The 21615-nt window shown below is 41.8% G+C and overlaps 2 long non-coding RNA genes across 2 annotated transcripts in view; one reads left to right on the top strand and one right to left on the bottom strand.

Annotated features, from left to right (window-relative positions):
- The first annotated feature begins 363 nt into the window (after positions 1-363).
- Positions 364-21615, top strand: part of LOC144994548 (uncharacterized) — a 58180-nt gene continuing 36928 nt past the window's right edge. The window contains exon 1 of the long non-coding RNA XR_013658111.1: positions 364-758. This is a non-coding gene — a long non-coding RNA (uncharacterized LOC144994548). The remainder of the gene's footprint in view (positions 759-21615) is intronic.
- LOC144994417 (uncharacterized) lies at positions 6581-7942 on the bottom strand. Its single transcript, XR_013657948.1, has 3 exons — positions 7855-7942; positions 7418-7479; positions 6581-6776 (listed from the first exon to the last, which is right to left on the bottom strand). It is a non-coding gene; the product is annotated as an uncharacterized LOC144994417 (long non-coding RNA).

Here is a 21615-nt window from a genome sequence, read left to right as displayed (position 1 = left end):
GAATTCAGACACACCCTGAGTTCACTGTACTCAAATGCCCTCCACAGTCACCAGATTTGAACCCAATAAAGCACCTATGGGATTCTCCTATTGGGTAAAATAATCTAGAAAAAGGGTTAATAAAAACATATTTTTGGAGTACTTTTTTTTTTCAACAGCATTTTATGTTATCAAGTTCGGCATGGTTCTGCAGATTCTTCAGCTATTTACTTTCCATGTTCATTTTTCTTCTTTTGTAGCCATGAAAATTATTTTCTGGGACAGTTTCCCACTGAAAAATATCAAAATCTAGTAAACACTCCTACATGTTTCTTTGCTAATTTAATAACATGAAATACTCATGTGTGTCTGCCAGGAAAAATATGGCGTTTAAAAGGAATTTAGAGGACTGGTATGCATTTATTTAGGTCATAGTTGAATAAACAGGTTTGGAACTCCTTGCAGTGACGAGTGGGAAATGCCCTGAACTAGGTTGTAGTCACTTTGTAGTGATGCAAGGAAGAGTGAGTAGCCTTGGCAAAACCTGTGCATCACCTAAAACATGTCGTGTCTCAGACAGGCTCGGACAGGCTTTGCTCTAGGGGGATGATTGGCATTGTGCCTGGATAAACTGGAGAACATTCTGTCCTCTTCTTATTGATGTATTTGAGTGCATTTTTTGCTCTGCATTTTCTCCCTCTTCGCTCTAATTTCAAGGAGGTGGTAACACTGCCCACAAGCTCAATGAGCAGCTATGGGAAGGTGCTGGGGGTTGATAGGTAAGAACCACTTTCTTTTTATTATTAATGTGCTTCGTTAATTAAGTAGAGATGTTGATTAAGCCATCGCAACTGATTTAAGAGCTGCAATTATGCTTTCCCTGCTCCCCAAATGCTCAGTGATAAAGAGCCCTTTTGTGATTTTGACATCTAGTAATTAAATTAAATAAAAACAGAAGGTGGTTTATGAAATATTAAATTTCATTAATTCTTTTTGCTGGAACATTTCTCGGACCATTATACTAATTTGTTGTCTGGTTGTGATTTAAGGTCAAGTTGAGGTTACGCACATTTGGTGTGTATACGGGTGTCATTTGGTGCCCCATGTGGCTTCCTTTCATTGCAATGTATTTTTCATCTCATGGAATTATTTATGTGATATTCAGGATAACTTTACATTTGAGGTTAAAATTGCATTAATGAGAGTATTTTTTTATTCAACTTCAGAACTACTCTCTGGCTTTGATAGTGATTTATGTGGCAAATCTGTGTTCACTGCCTCAGTTTAGATGCACAGTGATTTCGCTGCTCAATGCTTGTCTAAAAATGTCTTCAGAAACCCACCGCTCATGCTGTGTGTGGGAAGAGCTACCATGAAACGTTTTTATGTTTTAAGTTATTAGCTCTTTAGCTCTTTTGAATATTATATGCATGTGCATGAATATTGTATTGTGAAATATGCTTGTTTTCTGTGTTCAGTACCAGATAAAATGTGCCGAGGTCAACAGCAGGCCTGTCTGTGACTCCTGGTCTCTGTTTTTTTTTTTTTTTGTGCTGGAGTGTATATGGAACAGACACACCTGCGGAATGCAGACTAGACTAGCATTGGTGCAAAAACAGTCTAATGACGAAATTTCCTAAATGTACTTGTTGCCTTTCTGCTTTGGATAGAGAGAGAGCGGAGAACGACGGAGCCTTACTGGTTGTGTTTTGCAATCTTTTTGTGTGATTTTTTTCATTTCCCAACTTCACATTACATTTTTGGAGTCCTAAACCATCGGAATCTGTGAAGGCCATACAGAGCCGCAACAGCTTGCAGTATTGATCAACACCCAGAGAGAATACAGTGAGAGCAGTTTACTGTGTTTCACTGAGATACGGATTCATCCCTATACTTCAGACGAGAGTGTTTCTTTACCCGGCTTTGTGACGGCGGACAGAGACACCACTGCCTTCGGTAAGAAGAAAGGAGGGGGTATAATACTGCATGCGAACGAGCAATGGTGCAATCAATGGTGCATGTTTGTGTCAAGTAGGGGCTCTTTAGGCTGAGCGTTGGACTGCGGCCTTATTATCTGCCTATTATCTGAGTTTGCATCCGCCATTGTGGTTACTGTTTACACCCCCCCCCCCGAGCTGATACAGATGCCGCTACTGACGTCATCAGCAACACCATTTCCAGCTACATCAACCAAATGCATTTATGGTAATCACTGGGGACTTTAATCATGTTGACTTTGTTGTGTGCTCGTAAACAGGGTAATTCTCCGGTTTTCCAAAATCAAAATATGACTCAATGCTTTCCCACCATCTTCTTTGTTTCTTCTTCTTCGCAACGTAACATACGGAACTCACAGTCAGACATACAATGCCCTCTAGTGTCGTAGTGTAGCAACTGAATATACAACATGTTTTCCCTTTGTCTAAGAGCTTAACAGACGTGTAATGGAAACACTGAAACTTTCAAATCAAATAAGAATTTTTTTGTGTACCCCCACATGACTCCTCTAACTCAGATGTTCTCTAACAAACATTTAAATAACCATAAGTCAAGAAATCTGCATTAAGTAACACTTCTTCTCATCCCCCCTTTTGTCCCCACTAATCATAAGACATGACTAATGTTCATAATCATTAAGCCACGCAGGCTTTTTTCTGACCCTTGTGGGTCTGGGCATCCTATCAACCAGTAGTGATGTGACCTATGGCTCATGCATTGCATCCGCAGCACCTGTGGCCGTGTCTTGTACACTCTCTGGAACCAGAGACCGGTGGGAAGCATTCTACGTGAGTCCATCCTCCAGCATATAGGAACTTTCACCTGCTTTCTTCATCACTCTGGCTGGGATGAAAAACTTTGACAGTCCTTTTTTTTACATGAAAGGGCTTTCTCACTCTGACCAGGCTTCCCGTCTGATTTGTGCCACCCGCGCTTCTCTCTTAACATCTGTGTAGGCTTTTGATACTCTCTGTTTTGAGGTTACAAGGGTACGTAGTTGCAGTGGAAAAGTACTTGCCGGGCCGATGTCAACTTTTGTGCACATCTTCCTGTTGAACATGAGTTAATACGGTGACACTCCTGTGGTGCTGTGTGGAATAGCACGATAGGTGAGCAGGAGGTTGTGTATAACAAAATTGCTTCCTCTCCTGCTCTGCTACGAGGAGTGTTTCTTTAAGAACGTGGTTCCAGCGCTCACTTGCTCATTTGCTTGAGGATAATATAGACATCTTCCTGTGCTTGATGTCTTACTGCTAGTAAGTCAGAAAACTCAGTGGAGGTAAATTGTGTCCCATTGTCACTAATCAGTTCTGTAGGGTTGCCAAACCTGGAAATTATTGTAGACAGAAATGTGGTGATTGCAATGGTTGTGATGGAAGGAATAAACGCAATCTCTGGTCATTTGGTGTAGTATTTTGACCATCACAACCTGGCCTAAGGATGCCCTTCCCATGCTGCAGGACTGCTTCCTGCAGACAAACTGGGACTTATTCCACCACCAGGAGCTGGAGACACTCACAGGAACAGTGTTAGACTATATACAGTTCTTCATTGGGAATGTGACTGTGGACAAAACCATCAGGGTTTTTCCAAACCAGAAACCCTGGATGACCAGCCAAGTCCGCTTCCTCCTCAGAGCTCGTGACACTGCCTTCAGGTCAAGGGACGGAGCACTATACAGTGCTGCCCGAGCTGACTTGAAAAGAGGAGTAAAAGTAGCCAAGGCAGACCACAGGCCCACATATCCAGCAATAATCCGCGAGAAGTTTAGGGAGGCATCGAAGACATCACCAACTTCAGGGGCTGTGATGTGTCCACAGCAGCTCCAGATGCTAGACGGGCAGAGGAGCTTAACTGCTTCTTTGCTCGCCATGAAACCACCCAACACCACCCTGAGGGTCCTCAGGAAGAACAAAATTAATACCAACCTGCTGCTGACCTTCTACCAGTCATCCATCCAGAGCCTGCTTACTTACTGCATAACTGTTTGGTTCGGCAGCTGCACGGCCGCGGATAAATAGAGGCTGCAAAGAGTCGTAGAGACGTTCAGAAAATCATTGAGTACCCTCTCCCCACCCTGACAGACATCTACGCTGTCTCATTAGGGCTCATGACATCATCAAGGACAGTTCACACCCCGGCTCAGACCTGTTCAACCTGATGCCCTCTGGGAGGCACTACAGAGGCATTAGAAGCAAAGCAAAACAAAACACAAAAAACAGCTTCTTCTCAAAGGCAATAACAATCCTCAATTCCCAAATGCACAGATAAAATCCATATTCCTGTTTACTTCTCTGTCCACACTGTCAACACTCTACCTTATCACCACCTCTTGCACTTTTGACATGTTCACACACAGTTTTCATTTGCAATTTTGCACAATTATTTCGGCACTCTTCATTACAGTTTATACTTGCACACTTGTACATACTGTTTGTTTGTTTGATTTTATTGTATTACGATGTTTTTTATTATTTTTCCCTTCCTTGCTGTTCTTGCACTGATGGCGATGCTTAAATCTCAAATTCAAATTCAAATTAATTTTATTTTTATAGAACCTTTCATGAAAACAAAGACAGCTCAAGGTGCTGTACATAAAAACAAAATCAAATGCAATAAAGTACAATAAGATACATTAAATTAACCCCACACAATAAAATACACAAAGACAAACACCAGTGGAAAATAAATAAATAATAAAATAAAGAGAAACCAGAAGGCGCCGTCTGCCCTGTCCTCCTATTGGCAGGGGTTTCAGTATAAAACCCAAACACCCCAGCTAAGGGTGAGAAAACACTCGTAAACAGTCTAAGATAAATATGTGTTAAAATATCATAAAAAGTATACAAGTAAAATTCTAGATTAAACAGATATGTATATGATAAAATGTCATAAAATACAAGAATAAAAATTTCTAGATTAAGCAAAAAAAAAAAGATTTGATAAAACATTGAAGAATAAATATATATGTGATAAAATATCATAAAATATAAGTTAAAAAATATATAAATACATATACAAATAAAATGCTAAAATGATGTAATAAAACATCATAAAACATAAAAAGACATAAAATCTAATTAAAAGCTAATTTAAAAAGGTGTGTCTTTAATTTCTTTTTAAAAACCTCCACAGTGGATGAGGCCTTCACATCCTCAGGTAGGCTATTCCACAGACGAGGCCAATAGTATCTAAACGAGGCCTCACCGTGGTTTTTTGTCCTGACCCTGGGGACCTTCAGCAGGCCTGCACCTGAGGACCTAAGGGCTCTACGAGGTTTATACGTTATAAGCAAGTCGGATATAAAAGAAGGACTAAGACCATGGACATTCTTAAAAACTATTAAAAGAAATTTAAAATCAACCCTGAAGCTGACGGGGAGACAGGGCAGAGATTTTAAGATTGGTGTAATGTGCTCCCTCTTCCTAGTTCTCGTTAAAAGGCATGCAACAGAGTTCTGGACTAGCTGCACGCGATTGATAGTGCTTTTCTTTACACCAGAAAGGAGGGCATTACAATAATCTATCCTTGATGTAATAAAAGCATGGATTAAGATTTCAGCACTGGCATTAGAGAGAAAGGGTCTCACTCGGGCAATATTCCTTAGATGGTAAAATGCAGATTTAATTAGTTGATTCACATGTTGGTCAAAGCTAAGATCTGCATCTAAAATCACACCGAGGTTCCTTACTGTGTCACGTGTAGTCATAGAATTAGCTGACAGATAAGATTGGACCCTATCTCTCTCAGCTTCAGAACCGATAACCAAAACTTTAGGGTAACGCTTTATTTTACAGTACAGTACTTACAGTGTACTTAAGTGGTATTTACATGGTACTTATTGTGTAACTACTGGGTACTTTCAGGGTACTTACATGGTACTTTCTATGGAATTTACTGGGTACTTACAGTGTGTTTACATGGTACTTTCTATGGTACTTTACTGGGTACTTACCTGGTACTTTTTATGTCTACTCTGTACTTACATGGTACTTACTGTGTATTTCTATGGTACTATTTGGTTCATACCTATGTGGTACATACTGGGTATTTATAATATTCTTACTGGGTATTTAAATGTTGTGCAAAGGTGTCTTTTATGGTACTTACCACATGTAAGAACAAGGTAAGTACAAATAAAGTACCTTGACCTTTAGGTCAAGGTACTCGCTGCACTCGCTGCATGTTTAAGGTATTTACCATGAATTTACCACAGAAACTACCCCTTAAGTACACTGAAACTGGACTGTAAAAGAAAGTCAGGCCTATTTCCACTCAACTACATGGTACTTTCATTACTAAATACCGGGTATGTACACTTGAATATTACTTGGTACTTACCCCTTAAGTACAATGAAACTGTACTTTAAAAGAAAGTAAGTCCTATTTCCACTCTATTACATGGTACTTTCATTAGTAATTGCTGGGTGTGTACACGTGTTACCTTCCTGTGCAGTGTACATACACACTGGGTCTTCCGACCTCACCAAATGAGACAATGCTAACTTGTTGGTAAGGGTAAAGTAACTACATTGTGAAAACATGTTCTGGCCTGATTACTTCTTGTAACATGAGGCAAATGTAAAGAGAAACAAGACAGCAGTGAAAACAACAATCTTTAATATGATACATGTCTGCAGCATACAAAGAGTCATCACAATAAAATTTGTTTTAAGTACAAAACAGTACATAGGAGCATTCCAAAAAACACATTATTGGCCTGAGGGTCGTGCTTTTTTTCCATCAAAATTCCTTCAGCAGAGTTTGGTAACGGTGCAGGACTTCTTCAGGGTTTCTAACTGCAAGAAAATTCACAATAAAAGTTCAAATGAACATAAAAGGCATAACAACTTTGATTAAATAAAAAATACATTTTACTTATTTAATCATTTCTATAATGAATTTGATAAATCTCTGTGAATTCTTTATCGCTTTGACTGTAATGCTTGAAATTAATCAATTATCCTCATTTATAAACATGATAGATTATTCACAACTTTATATTTTAGTTACATAAACAAGAACAACAAAAAAGAAATCAAAGAAAAAAAATCAAAATTGCCATAAAAAATGTAATTTGTTTAGACAAAGAATGACAAAAGTAATGTTTTAATTGGCAATTGCTGTGTGTATTTCTTCTTTATAAATATTATTCGCACCTACAATTTGCATTAGCATGAAAAACATGGTAGTGTAAAAGAAAAGGAAAAAAAGAAATGAATAGGCAATTTCAAATTCATCACAGTTACTCACAAAAATATATTTTAATTTTCAAACAGTTACATTCTCTGTTGGGTGGTATTTTTGTCTCTATCATATTTGAAAATAAACAAATAAATAAAAATAAAATAAAAAACGGCGAAAGAAAAGAAAATGGGGAAAATGCAGTTAAACTCTTCATTAATGTAAATAATATGTCCACTTAGTGGATTTAGCTTACTTTAGCTTACTCTCCTGTAGCTTCACGGATTCGTCTGGGATGTCTTCTTCACCATAGCTTATCTAAAGCGGTAAAAAGACGGAAGTACGTCATCATTATTTTAAATAAACGCCTTTCTTTGATTTTCCCAGAAAGACGTGCGTTCAAACGAACACAGAACCACAGACTTTATTACTTAGGCTACGTGCTTGTTTTACAGGTGCCCCTCTCCTGGTAAGTAACAACAATGTTTGTAGATTTTCATTATAAACTTTGAAAATTTATACATGAAATAACTATTGCAGTACAGTAGCAGACGTGCTCTTACGTCACGTTTCAAACACAGAGATACCGGCTTGAAATCACGAGGTTAGCTTCTTTATAAAGTTTGATCAGTTTAAATATTTACATATACGGTAATTTATCCAATGTTTAAAAAAACAAAAACACTGGCTTACCTGCCAGATGAAGAGAAATTCAAACTGTTGCACGCGCCTCGAGGCTCTCCGGAATAATGCACGTTCACTTTGGGGGGTAGTTGTGCTGCATTCAAGTGCGCTGGGAATTTGTAACTTTACTCGCCCTGACCTACTTAACAAAAACACACACTCGGGGTGTTTTTAGTATTAAAAGTAAATATTTAGCCTTGTTGTTTTACATATTTTCCTGACATTATATATTAAAACAAGTTCATGTTTAGAACAATATTTAAAAAAAAGTTGAGTTTTGAATAATTTATTATCATGTTTATAAATGAGGATAATTGATTAATTTCAAGCATTACAGTCAAAGCGATAAAGAATTCACAGAGATTTATCAAACTCATTATAGAAATGATTAAATAAGTAAAATGTATTTTTATTTAATCAACGTCGTTATGCTATTTATGTTCATTTGAGCTTTTATTGTGGATTTTCTTGCAGTTACAAAATGTAGTTACTTTACCCTTACCAACAAGTTAGCATTGTCTCATTTGGTGAGGTCGGAAGACCCAGTGTGTATGTACACTGCACAGGAAGGTAACACGTGTACACACCCAGCATTTACTAATGAAAGTACCATGTAATAGAGTGGAAATAGGACTTACTTTCTTTTACAGTACAGTTTCATTGTACTTAAGGGGTAAGTACCAAGTAATATTCAAGTGTACATACCCGGTATTTAGTAATGAAAGTACCATGTAGTTGAGTGGAAATAGGCCTGACTTTCTTTTACAGTCCAGTTTCAGTGTACTTAAGGGGTAGTTTCTGTGGTAAATTCATGGTAAATACCTTAAACATGCAGCGAGTGCAGACCTAAAGGTCAAGGTACTTTATTTGTACTTACCTTGTTCTTACATGTGGTAAGTACCATAAAAGACACCTTTGCACAACATTTAAATACCCAGTAAGAATATTATAAATACCCAGTATGTACCACATAGGTATGAACCAAATAGTACCATAGAAATACACAGTAAATACCATGTAAGTACAGAGTAGACACAAAAAGTACCAGGTAAGTACCCAGTAAAGTACCATAGAAAGTACCATGTAAACACACTGTAAGTACCCAGTAAATTCCATAGAAAGTACCATGTAAGTACCTTGAAAGTACCCAGTAGTTACACAATAAGTACCATGTAAATACCACTTAGGTACACTGTAAGTACTGTACTGTAAAAGAAAGCGTTACCGACTTTAGTTGTCCTGATTGAGCTGCAAAAAGTTCTCTCCCATCCACATTTTAATGTCTAAAATACAATTTAAAAGGCTATCCAGGGGTCCAGTGTCATCAGGAGACACGGCTACATACAGTTGAGTGTCATCAGCATAGCTATGAAAGTCCTGATGACATCACCAAGCGGAAGCATGTAAAGATTAAAAAGTGTGGGACCCAGGATGGAGCCTTGGGGCACCCCACATGTCAGTTTATGCCTTTCAGATGAAAAATTATTTAGATTAATAATAAAATCTCTGTTTGTGAGGTAAGATTTAAACCAACTAAAAGCAGTCCCAGTAATTCCAACCATGTCGTGAAGTCTGTTTAAAAGAAAAGTGTGGTCAACTGTGTCAAAGGCTGAACTCAAGTCCAATAAAACTAGTACAGATACTTTCTTCATGTCCGCATTGCACCTGAGATCATTTAAGACCCTGACAAGTGCCATCTCTGTTGAGTGATGAGATCTAAAACCAGACTGAAACTTTTTTTAAATGTTATTTTCATTAATAAAATCATTCAGCTGAGTAAAAACAAGTTTTTCTAAAATTTTACTTAAAAATGACAGGTTGGATACCGGCCGGTAGTTATTTAAATTGGACACGTCTAAACCACTCTTCTTCAGAATTGGTCTCACCAAAGCAGTCTTTAGGGATGCAGGGAAGACTCCAGTCTGAAGAGAGCAATTCAAAACGTTTGTTAACTCTTCCTCACATGATGTAAAAACTGACTTAAAAAGTGAGGTGGCAATGGGATCAAGAGAACACGTTTTTGTTTTCATTTGGGACATCACTTCTCTGAGTGCTGCAGCGTCAATCAAGACAAAACTGTCGAGCGTTTTCTCACTGATAGGAGGACGTACAATGGAAAGGTCAACGGGGGGTTGTTGACCCCTCCCCTGTAAGATAGATGATCTAATGCCATCTATCTTGGTGGTAAAGTGGACTGCAAACAGGTTTTCACATGTTTTACTGCCAAAGGTGGATAGTGGGCCAGAGGTTGGGTTTATTATTTTGTCTATTGTGGGAAAGAGGATTTTTGGCTTTGACTGATTTTCTGCGATGAACTTTGAGAAATAGTCTTGCCTTACCTTTTTAATGGAATTATTGTAATGCATTGCGGTGTTTCTAAAAATTTGGTAATGTATGGTGAGTTTTGTTTTCCGTCAATGCTGTTCTGCCCTCCTTGTCATTCTTTTGACTTTCCTAATATCTTCCATTCTCCATGGAGGTGGAGCTTTCTCCTTAACTGTTTGCAATTTTAATGGGGCAACGTTGTCCAGAATTGTGGTGAGTTTATTATTAAAGTGTTGAATCGATGAGTCCATAGATGGATATGAAAGAGATGGTGGCTGATTTTCCAAATGTGAGATAAAGTTTGCAGCCATTTCAGGATTTAGACGGCGCCTTCTAATGATTCTCTCAGGGAGCTTCTCAATTATGCAGTCATGCACCTTAAAAAACAGACATGAATGGTCTGAAATGCCCACATCCACAACAGAGGTCACAGTGGCCTTCAGGCCGTGAGTAATGATAAGATCCAGAGTGTGACCTCTGTTGTGGGTGGGCACGTTCACATGCTGAACAAAGTCCATAACTGTTAAAATATTCCTAAAATCACTGTCATACATTTCTGAATGGTCATCAATGTGTAAGTTAAAATCCCCCAGAACCATTATTTTTCTAAAAACCATGTATGCAGAGGAAAGCAGATCAGAGAAATCAGAAATAAAAGATGAATTATATTGAGGAGGTCTGTACACGATCAAACACAACATGACGGGATTATTAAATACAATGGCCTGATATTCAAAAGAAGAATATTCATTAAGTATGATGTCTTTAAAACCCATACCTGCAGATAAAATTGCAGCAGTCCCACCACCTCTGCCATGTTTTCTGTCCTTATTTGTGAAATTAAAAAGGGGTGGTGTAGCCTCTGACAGAGAAATTGATGGACCAGAGTTCCAGGTCTCTGTTAAAAGCAGGCCATTAAGATTGTTATCTAAAATAAATTCATGTATAAGAAATGATTTGTTTAAAAGTGATTGTACATTTAAGAGTGCCAGATTCAGATCGGTTGATTTATTGCTGTGACTGGATTGATGGTGACTGGATGAGTTCTGGATATGCACTGTTTTAAGATTATTATAGTTCCTGTTACGTTTCTTAGTGTAGATAGTTTGTGTGGATATAACAGAGGGTATGGTGAAGGTTACATGTGGTGGTGATGACTTGAGGGATATCTGGCTGGGGGGTCTGAAGGAGGTTTGCTGTGGCACTGCAGATATTGGTTCTGAGGGAGTATTGGGAGATAATAGTCAGTCCTCTTTAAAACAATGCACAGTGTGTTGGATATTAGCAGTTAAAATATTGGTTCCGAGAGAGCTGGGGTGTAGACCGTCAGGTCGATAAAAAGAGGGGCGGTTCCAAAAAAGATTAAAAGTATCAATAAAACCAAACCTGAATTTGCAAGAAGCGGACTAGAGAGTGTGGGGATGGGTCCAGAAATGAAGACTGTTATCCCAGTGTTTTTTAAATAGAGAGGTCCAGAAAATCCAGTTTTGTTACCTCTGACTGCTGTAGTGTGGTGTCGTTAGTCCCAACGTGGACAATAATCCGGGTGATGGTGGATGGGAGGGAAGGCAGAAGGTCTGGAAGTTTTTGAAGAATGTCCATCAATTTGGCTCCTGGAAAGCATCTGGTGACTGTGTTAAAGTATCTTATATTCCTGGTGATGGAGTCTCCGATGATCAAGGTTGTTGGGGTGAAGAGTGGTAGAGGCGGGTGGGTGTGGGACTCGACAGGTGTGGTAGCAGAGCCATCCCGCTCTTTCGCCTCTGTTCTTCTTAGGGCTGCTACTGTGGCAGGGGGGCGTTTTCGGGGCCGCACGGATTGTGGTGGATCGCGGCTGATGCACTGTTCAGTCACCGCGTCCCGGAGGAGTTTTATCCTCCTGTTTGAAGCTGCCTCTCCGTGCGCCGGGTCTGAGCTGCTTCTGGGGTTGACTTCCTCACTTAGGCCCCGGTGAAAGAAACGACGGCTGCGCTGTCTGCTCCAGATCCCCCAGTGTGGTTGCCATTTGCAGCTGTGGGAGAGCATGTCGCTCCGCTGGGCAAACGTGCCGATGGATTGGAAGTTGTCCTGGTCCGCTGCCCGCTCCAGCCACGACAACGTTTTGTTTCCCAGAACGTTGAACCGATTGGAGAGGGTGAGCTGGGGAGGCATTGATAGTGGTGTCGGCCTCGTCTGGGATCTTCTTGCACCCCGAACAACAACCTCAGCCCAGGATAGATGGTCTCTCGGAGTGGAGCAGGAGGAAGGCCGCACACATTCGGGGTCCCACGAAAGCGTGTCCTGGGCGACAGTCAAACGGGTGATCGCCTGCGACTGCTTAGCAGCGAGTTGATAGGCGCTGGAGAGGAGAGTCTCTTTCTCTGTGAGTGCATCAGCAAGTTTTACTAGTTCGTCCTTACGCTTCGTGACAGTTTCATTCATTTGGTCACAGCAGCAGTTTTGACAAACCATAGAGACCGCCATGAGTGATGAAAAAAGACTGTTGAGGGCCGGACTGTCGTGTGTCACCTGCTGACGCTGTGTCACCTGCTGACACATTGTACTATGCACAATGACAATAAAGCAAATCTTATCTAATCTATCTAGTAGTTTATCAGTGTTATTGCATAGCGGCAGTCCCCAGGTGCAGAGTCAAATGGACCAACAATGTCAATTCCCACTTTCTGCCATGGACCATCTGGAAATGGAATTGGGTGAAGTGGTACACGATGTGTTTTGGCAATTTTATCATTCAGCTGGCATGTCACACATGCTTTTACGATCTCTTCCACACACATGTCCATATGTGTCCACCAGTACAGGTCTCGCGGCCTCTGCTTGGTGCGGACGACACCCTGGTGCTTTTCTCACTGCTACAGGAACTAGCCGGCAGTAAGGGCCCCTGTAAACTATGACCTATTCCACTGACAGTTCATCTTTAACAGCAAAGTAAGGTTGGCGCATGAAAGATAAAGATTGTGCTGTTTTAGGCCATCCTTGCTTCATCTGCTCTCTTAGGGTGGTCAGTTTTGGACATACCTGAAATGCTGCAGTAAAGTTTTTCACTGTGAGGGCTTTCAGTTCTGTATCCAGGACAGCCACCAGCTCAGGCTCCATTACTGGCTTTGCATTCTCGACTGAAGGAAGAAGTAATCTGGAGAAACAGGTACGGCATAATTTTGCGCACCAGCTCCATATTTTACATCTTATGTAAAACACAAAAGCCTAGCTGACCATCGTGCAATGCGCATCCCTGCCCATCCCAGTCCTTTTGTAGCTAAGAGGGTGGTCAGGGCTTGGTGATCTGTGCGCAAAGTGAATCCAGTCCCCCAAAGATAAGTTCTCCACTTTTTAAACGCCAAAACACAGGCCAATGCCTCTTTCTTCGACAATGAAGTATTTCATTTCTACAGGAGTGAGGTAGCATGATGCAAAAGCAACTGTGCGCTCTGTCTTGTCAGGATGAACTTGTGTTGGTATAGCTCCTACTCCAGAACCTGAAGCATCTGTGGACACAATGTTAGGCTGGGCTCAAAAACTGCTAATGCAGAACTGTTGATGATGTGAGTCTTCACTGCGTCAAAACTACCCTGTGCCTCCTAAGTCCCCTTGAATGTGTCAGTGTGCAGACATGATCTCATGGGCTCCACCATGGATGCATAATCTTTTACAAACTTTGCATACCACGCAGTAAGTCCCAGGAATGAGCGTAGTGTAGTCGTGCCGCTCGGTGCTGGAGCTTCTGCAATCGCTTTTAGGTGATACTCATTGGGGAGCAAACCTTGGGCTGAAATGACATACCAAAGAAACTGTAAACTCTTCTGGCTGAAATGGCATTTCTCAGTATTAAGCTGGAGACCAGCTTCATTAAGTGCATCTAGAACTGGTTGCAGGTTGGCATCATGTTCTTGCTGGTCCCTGCTATAAACAATCCCGTCATCTAGGTAGTTCTGGACCACTTTCAGACCTTTCAGCACCAGGAACATGAGCTTGGAGAATGCACTTAGGGCTAAACACAGCCCATAAGGGACTCGACGAAACCTAAACACTCCTTTGTGTGTTATCAACGCAGTTGTGTCACAGCTTTCTTCTGCCAGTAACAACTGATGATAAGCATTTGCCAAGTCAATTGTGGAGAAAACAGTATTTGACAGTGTTTGAAAAAAAGAGTCATCCATACCTGAAAGCTCATTGGCCTTGTGGAACAGTGTCTGCCCTGTGACTGGGAGGTGGTGAGTTCAAATCCAGGCAGAGTCATACCAAAGACTCAAAAAATAGGACCCAATGCCTCCCTGCTTGACACTCAGCATTAAGGGATTGGATTGGGGGGTTAATCCACCAAATGGTTCCCGAGCGTGGCTGTGTCTGCAGCTCACCGCTCCACCAGGGGATGGGTCAAATGCGGAGAACAAATTTCACACACGTAGGTGTGTGACAGATAATGGGATTTTGGACTTCGAGGGTGATTGTCCAACACTTATGCCTTATTTGGCTCATGATAATCCACAGGAATTCTCACTTTCCCATTTTTTTTTCAGTGTCACTACAATGGGAGACACCCAGAGAGATGCATCAATCCTCTCTATAACTTCCATCTCCAACAGCCTGTCAATTTCAGAAGAGACAGCTTGTCTGACTTAGATAGGAAGCCATCTGAGCTTCTGTTGGTCAGGTTGAATATCATATATGAAACCTTTTGCAAGAGCCAGTTTTTCAGCCACTGGTCCAGTTTTAACCCTTGTGCTATCAGATGACCCCACTCTTACTTTGACGTGTTATCCCTACCATGACAAAGGTGGATAAAGGTGGAAAGATTTCATGTAATCCATGGACACCAGTGAAGATCACAAATCATTGAAGAAAAAAGGTTCAAAGCACTGTCTAGTGGGTCTAGATGACCCAATTCTCAATGGTAAAGTGAAGATTCAAGGTTTTATTGCCGTGTGCACATGCGGTACATCGGAATTTTTCTTTTGCATCTCTCTCATGTCAGGGTAAGTTAAAAAGGACAAAAAATTTGAAGAAAAAATAATAACAAATAAAAAAAAATAGAACAAAGTTAAAAGTCAAGATTAGACAACAAATTTACAAGGTGTATAAAAAAATATATGAATATGAGTAAAATATGAATATGAATATTGCAGCGGCCCAGTCTGTACAGAAGAATTATTGCACATATTATTGTTTATTTCACTTAGTAATTTAGTCCAGTCTTCCCTCTCTGATGTCCTTTGCCAGCATTCTGATTGCTGTTGGGAAAAAGCTGTCGTGGAAGCGTGTGGTGTGTGTGTGGATGCTTTCAGGCCTGCGACGTCTGAGGTTGTGGCCTGAGTCCATACACTGGATCAGTGCATGAGCAGGGTGGTGTCTGTCTCTGATGATCTTAGAGACTCTCCTCCTGCAGCACTGTTCATAGATGGTTTCCATGGATGGAAGGTTGCAACCTATAATTTTGCCAGCTGTATTAATAACCCTCTACAGCATCTTCTTCTCTTTTATTATGGTGGTATTACCAAACCAGGCTGTTAGTCCGCTTGTGAGGATGCTTTCCACAAGCCCCCTGTAGGCTTGGGTGAGGGTCCAGCGCTTGAGACCAGCCTTCTTCAGCAGCCTGATGAAGTACAACCTTTGCTGGGCTTTCTTCACTGTAGCAACTGTGTTTTTTCCCCAGCTGAGGCTGTTGGTAATCTGCAGACCCAGGAACCGGTGGCAGTCGGTCCGCTCCACGACAGTCCCGTTGATGATGAGCGGTTGATGTGGCGGTGCTTTCCTTCTGTAGTCCACGATTATTCCTTTTGTTTTCGCTACGTTGAGAACAAGGTCGTTGTCCTCTCCGTAGATGGTGATCCTGTGCACCAGGTCTCTGTATGCAGACTCGTCCCCTCCTCTGATGAGGCCGAGGACGGTTGTGTCGTCTGCATACTTAATGATGATGTTGTTGGAGTCGGGGGAGGTGCAGTCGTAGGTGTAAAGTGAGAAAAGCTTTGGGCTGAGGCAGCACCCCTGCGGTGTACCGGTGCTGACTGTCAGCTCAGCAGAAAACTTCTTATCCATCCTCACCACCTGTGGTCGGTCGGTGAGAAGGTCAAGGATCCAGTTTCTGGTGGGTGTTGGTATTCCCAGTTCTGCGAGTTTATCAGTCAGCTTCAGGGGCCTGATAGTATTGAAGGCAGAGCTGTAGTCCAGGAACAGAATCCGGGCATATGTGTTCTTGGTGTCCAGATGTTGCAGGGTGGAGTGAAGTGCCAGGGCCACCGCATCTTCTGCTGATCTGTTGGGGCGGTAGGCGAACTGGTGGGGGTCTACTGATTCGTCGACCAGGGAGTTGATGTGGGACAGAACCAGCTTTTCCAGACATTTCATTGCCGCAGGGGTGAGAGCCACGGGTCTTAGGTCGTTCATCGCTGCGATGTGTGTTTTCTTCGGGACCGGCACGATCACGGAGGACTTGAAGATCCGGGGCACCGTTTCCTGCGATAGCGAGAGGTTGAAGATGTCTCTGCTAGCTGCTCCGCACAGGCTTTCAGAACCCTTGGTGAAACGTGGTCCGGTCCCGTCGCCTTGTGTGGGTTCACCTGCTTCAGGGCCCTGAGGACCTGTGTGTGAGACACCTGCAGTGCAGCCTCTTCTGGGGCCCAGGAGGTCTTTTGGGGGACCTCTTTATTGTTTTGGTCGGACCTTGAATAGAAGCTGTTAAGGCTGTCTGGCGGGATGTTATTCTGGAAATCTGATCTGCTGGTGTTTGTCTTGTAGTTGGTGATGGATTTGATCCCCTGCCACAGGCCTCTTGTGTTGGTTTCTCTGTGGCAGCTCTCAATTTTCTGGCTGTAGCTTCTTTTGGCAGCTTTGATGGACTTCTGGAGGTCATAGCGGGCATGTTTGTATGCAGTGCTGTCTCCAGATTTGAAGGCTGCACGCGGTTTGTATATTTTTGTTCGCACGTCTGTGTTGAACCAGGGTTTTTGGTTAGGGAAGATGCGGATGGTCCGAGTTGGAATGCAACTCTTTGAAGATGCTCATGTCTGTGGCCTCTAAGCAGCCTTTCAGTTGTTCCACAGCTTTGTCAGTCCAAGTCATTACAGTCCTGGTTGTGACTGGATCTACTTTAAGCCTCCTGGTGTATGTGGGCTTCAGCAGGATGGCTAAGTGGTCGCTCTTTCCGAGGTGAGGCTCAGGGGTGGCAGCATATGCGTTTTTTATGTTGTTGTAACATTTATCCAGAACGTTTTTTCCCCTGGCGGGGATGTCAATAAATTGGTGGAATTTTGGAAGACTTTTCCGGAGATCACAGTGGTTGAAATCTCCTAGGATCACGAATGCAGCATCAGGGTAGGTGTTCTCATGCTTGCTGATCATGTTGTGGGGCTCCTGGAGTGCAGCTGCCTCGTTAGCTGAGGGGGGAATGTAAACAGTGCTCACAATGATGCACTGCAGCTCCCTCGGTAGGTAGAATGGCCTACACTTAACAGTCAGATATTCCACGTTTTCAGAGCAAGACTGTGAGATGACGGTGTTGTCAGAGCTCCAGGACTGTTTAATAAAAATCGCGGTCCCCCCGCCGCGCGTTTTGCCGCATTCAGCGGCGCCGCGGTCGGCTCTGTAAACGCTGAACCTGGCCGGTGTTATGGCCTCGTCGGGGGTCCCTTGTCCGAGCCACGTCTCACAGAGACAAAAAACGGAGCAGTACTGGATGTGTCGCTGTGGAGCCAACCTGCTGATGAGATCATCCATCTTGTTCGCCAAAGATTGTACGTTGGCGAGGAGAATGATCGGGAGTGTTAGCCTCCCGCGGCTAGCCAGCCGGCGTAGCCTTTGTGCAGTCCCTCCCCGTCTCCGCGCTTGCGAGGCGGCAGCTCGATTCTGGGAGACGATCCTGCTGCGGCCTGTTGTGGTGAAATTCCAGCGTGGGGGTGAAGCTCCGGGTGGAGGTTCAGGATATTTGTGTCGAAATATCCTCTGTGATTAGTTTGTACTAGCCGTAAGACGGCTTCCCGGTCGTACTTGATGTAAGCTAACACTTTGTGGACATTACGAGACAGAAACACATCTAACAAAAAGAAAACAAAACAAAACCTGTCTGTGAGAGTAGCGCGATGTCGCACACTGGGGAGCGCCATCTTGAAGCTGATTTGTGTAGTGCCTAGGATAGCACAAGGGTTAATCTCTGCCACTGGAGCTGTTTATGAAGTAACTCTTGGCGAAGAAGCTGCTTCAGGAAGTACTGCATTGTTGTCAATGGTGAGACTCAGCGCTCTGAACAAGTCCAGGGGTCTCAGCTTCAGCTATTTTGTTGTTAACACTCGCCAGCTCTGACCTTAAGTCTTGGAATCTTGGAATCGGCGGATATCGCGTATTTCTCCAAGTATTGTGGCTAAAGCTGAGCCGGACCCTTCCTCCAGGTTAGCCATGGCATTAGCTTCTTGTCCCGTTGGTTGAGCCACTGCGATGTTTTCCTCATTTGTCCGTTCCCCTGTCGGGCCTTTCTGCTTTTCTTTTTTCCCCATGTTCACCCCGTTTATTCCAATGCTATGTTCAGATTTTTCTTAACAGAATCTGTTTTTACGGGGTGAAAAAAATAAATCAGTGAGCTACCGCGTTAGCCTGTCATTCGGTAGGATGACGTCACTGGAACCTGACATAACATTCTTATGGCGTTAAGGACCCCCGACTCCAATTAAAAGAAGGATTGCTGCCCCGATTGAGAAAAGTATCCAACGGCACAAAAAACAACCAGTTGCTTTTGCCCATTAAACTAGTGCTATGAAATCACTACATGTTGATCACAGACACCTTGGAGTAAAAAAAACATCAGAACTGCTCAAAGATTGATTTTATTGGTCATGTATTAATGCGGATGTGGACCAATACATTGACATGCGGACATTGTATGTCATGCAAAACTCTTCCACAATTTTTTTCCCCTCTTAATAAAATCACAAGCAATGGTCCATTGGTTCTTGTTTGTATTTATTTCCATCAAATTGAGACAGACAACAAAGTTGTTCAAAATGTAGTAGTTGTAACTAATCACTTTACTCGTTACCCGCAGGCGTTTCCAACTAAGGACCAGGGGCCTCATTTATAAAACTTTGCATAGGATTTGCGTCAGAAGTGGCGAATGGATGAAACATAGGACGTGCGTACGCACAGAAATATTCTGAGTTATAAAACCATGCGCACGCGCATCCTATGGATTTTTCCCTTAATAAATCACAATCAATTCTAAATGTAGCGCAGCTTTTGCGGCTTCATGACACTCCCATAGTTGCCCATAAATAGTCCGTGAAACGCCCACAAGTTAATAATCATTGATTGCGAAATCATGGCAAACATAGAGAGGAAATCAAAAAAACGTAACTTCGCCTTAATGTGAAGTAGAAGTTACTGTTGGCGAGGTGGAAAAGAGGAGAAAAATGTTGTTTGGAGGGCACAGTGTGGGCATTACTAGCAAATGGTGGCAGACGCCGTAAATGCTGTAGCCTCACAACCTCGGACCGTGGCCGAAATAAAAAGCCCGCAGAGGTCCAACAGGACAGCTTGAGGAAGTCGGAACCGGCTCATAAGCCAGCAAGTCTTCTTGCTGTGTAAAGATGCGTTCACTCCGAATTCTTCCATTTGCCACATCTTCTAAGAGCGCAAGATCAGCCATTCTGAGTCATTACGCATTTTGATGGGGCATTTTATTTCCATCCATTTAACTGCATCTGACAAGCTACAGATGTGGGTAATAATCGACGTGGAAATGGGAAATTGTTCAGCGCAAATGTAATTTCTTGTTGCTTTCTGAATGGTTGAGACATACGCCATACATTGTTTTATCAAAAATAAAACAAACTAAAGGCATATGCATGAATATCAAAATTCCGTAGCTAATGAAGAAATGTTTTACTATGAAAACAACTTTCCCCAGTGGACAATTAATACGTCTGTCTGTCTGTCTGTCTGTCTCTCTAATTGCACCTATATCTGCTCCGCCAGACGGACACATTGACGAGAATATCAGTTTTGTACATTATTTCGTTCTATTAACAATATTATTTATGAGGATGAATTGCACAAACATGCCAATATTGCAGAACATATTTCACTTTTCTTTTTGCAAATATGTGTTCATTTGAATTTCTGTTGTAATTTTCGTTAGATTTTTTTTGTTTGTTTCGCTGCTGATCGATCAAATGGGTGTTCTTGTAGGCTGTTAATTGTAAGACTTACTTTGTGAAGTCTTCATGTTATTTATGAGAGGCAGTATTGTCATTTTCACCTTCACTTTCACGTGTTTCTTCCATCTGCCGGTGGAGTCGCCATTTCTCATTTCACCCATTTTTGTGGGTACGCCTGGGTCAGAGCTTGCGTGAAGGACCGCACATTTTCCCGTGAAGTTTGCTTTTTATAAATATCAATTATTGCGTAGAGAGTGGCATACGCCTTCGTTTGTGCGTATGCAACGTTTATAAATGAGGCCCTGGTGATGTAGTCAGAGATCAAAGCTGCTCACCACATCAACAAAGGGAGAAGACAGATACAGTCACTGATGATGGAGTCCCTCACCCACTGAGTTTCAACTCCTGACACATCCTAGTTTTCTAACCCAATACAGGAAAGACAGTAACGCTGCAAACTCTGCACCAACAGCACTCCCTGGAAGTGTGACACTTGGGATGTGGGCCTATGCCTGCAGCCAGACACCATCTGTCACTGGTAGAATCACTAAGGTCTTTTGGGAGCTAAGGAGGAGAGAACTGCCCTGTGCGACCAAAACAGCCAAAAATATTTTACATTTTATGGACTGTTTTTGCACAGTTAGACCCAACCGAAATTTGGTAACACTTTATATTAAGATTCCTTAACAAGCTTTGTTAACGCATTAACAAGCAATATAATAGAATTTTTAGGGTGTTAGTCAAACGTTTATTAGTACAATAATTCTAATAAGGTTTATTAAATTACTTAGTAAACACATTTACAAGCATTATTATTAGGATGTTTTTAAGATGCTAATGATACATTTGTGGCATTATAGATGCCTAACAAATTTGTCAGTGTTAATAAGATTAATGAGATTTATTAACAACCTTTGTTAACAAATTAAGAAGTATTATTATTGTTTTCTTGTTCTAATAAGACATTTATTAGCAGTATAGATGTCTCACACAAGCCTAAGTGTTAATAAGCCTAATACATTTTATTAACTAACTTAACAAATTAATAGTCTTTATTAATTCGTAAGACGCTAGTAAGATATTTATTAGCATTATAGATGTCTTGCAGACCTGAAAGTGTTAATAAGATTCATTAACATCTAAAGTCAGATCATTGTCTTCAAAATCAATATTACTAAACTGCTTATGTTGGATTATTGCAGCACCACTGCATTGAACTCGAAGGGAAGAAGTTTACGAAGGCACTTCAACTTTTTCACTTGAACAGGTTTTATTTTGAACTGCTCACAGGAACTGCATGTCCGTA

This window comes from Oryzias latipes, chromosome 9, assembly GCF_053564925.1.
Source record: "Oryzias latipes strain Hd-rR chromosome 9, Olatipes_Hd-rR_3.1".
Lineage (NCBI taxonomy): Eukaryota > Metazoa > Chordata > Actinopteri > Beloniformes > Adrianichthyidae > Oryzias > Oryzias latipes.
This window is presented reverse-complemented; position numbering and strand designations above follow the sequence as displayed.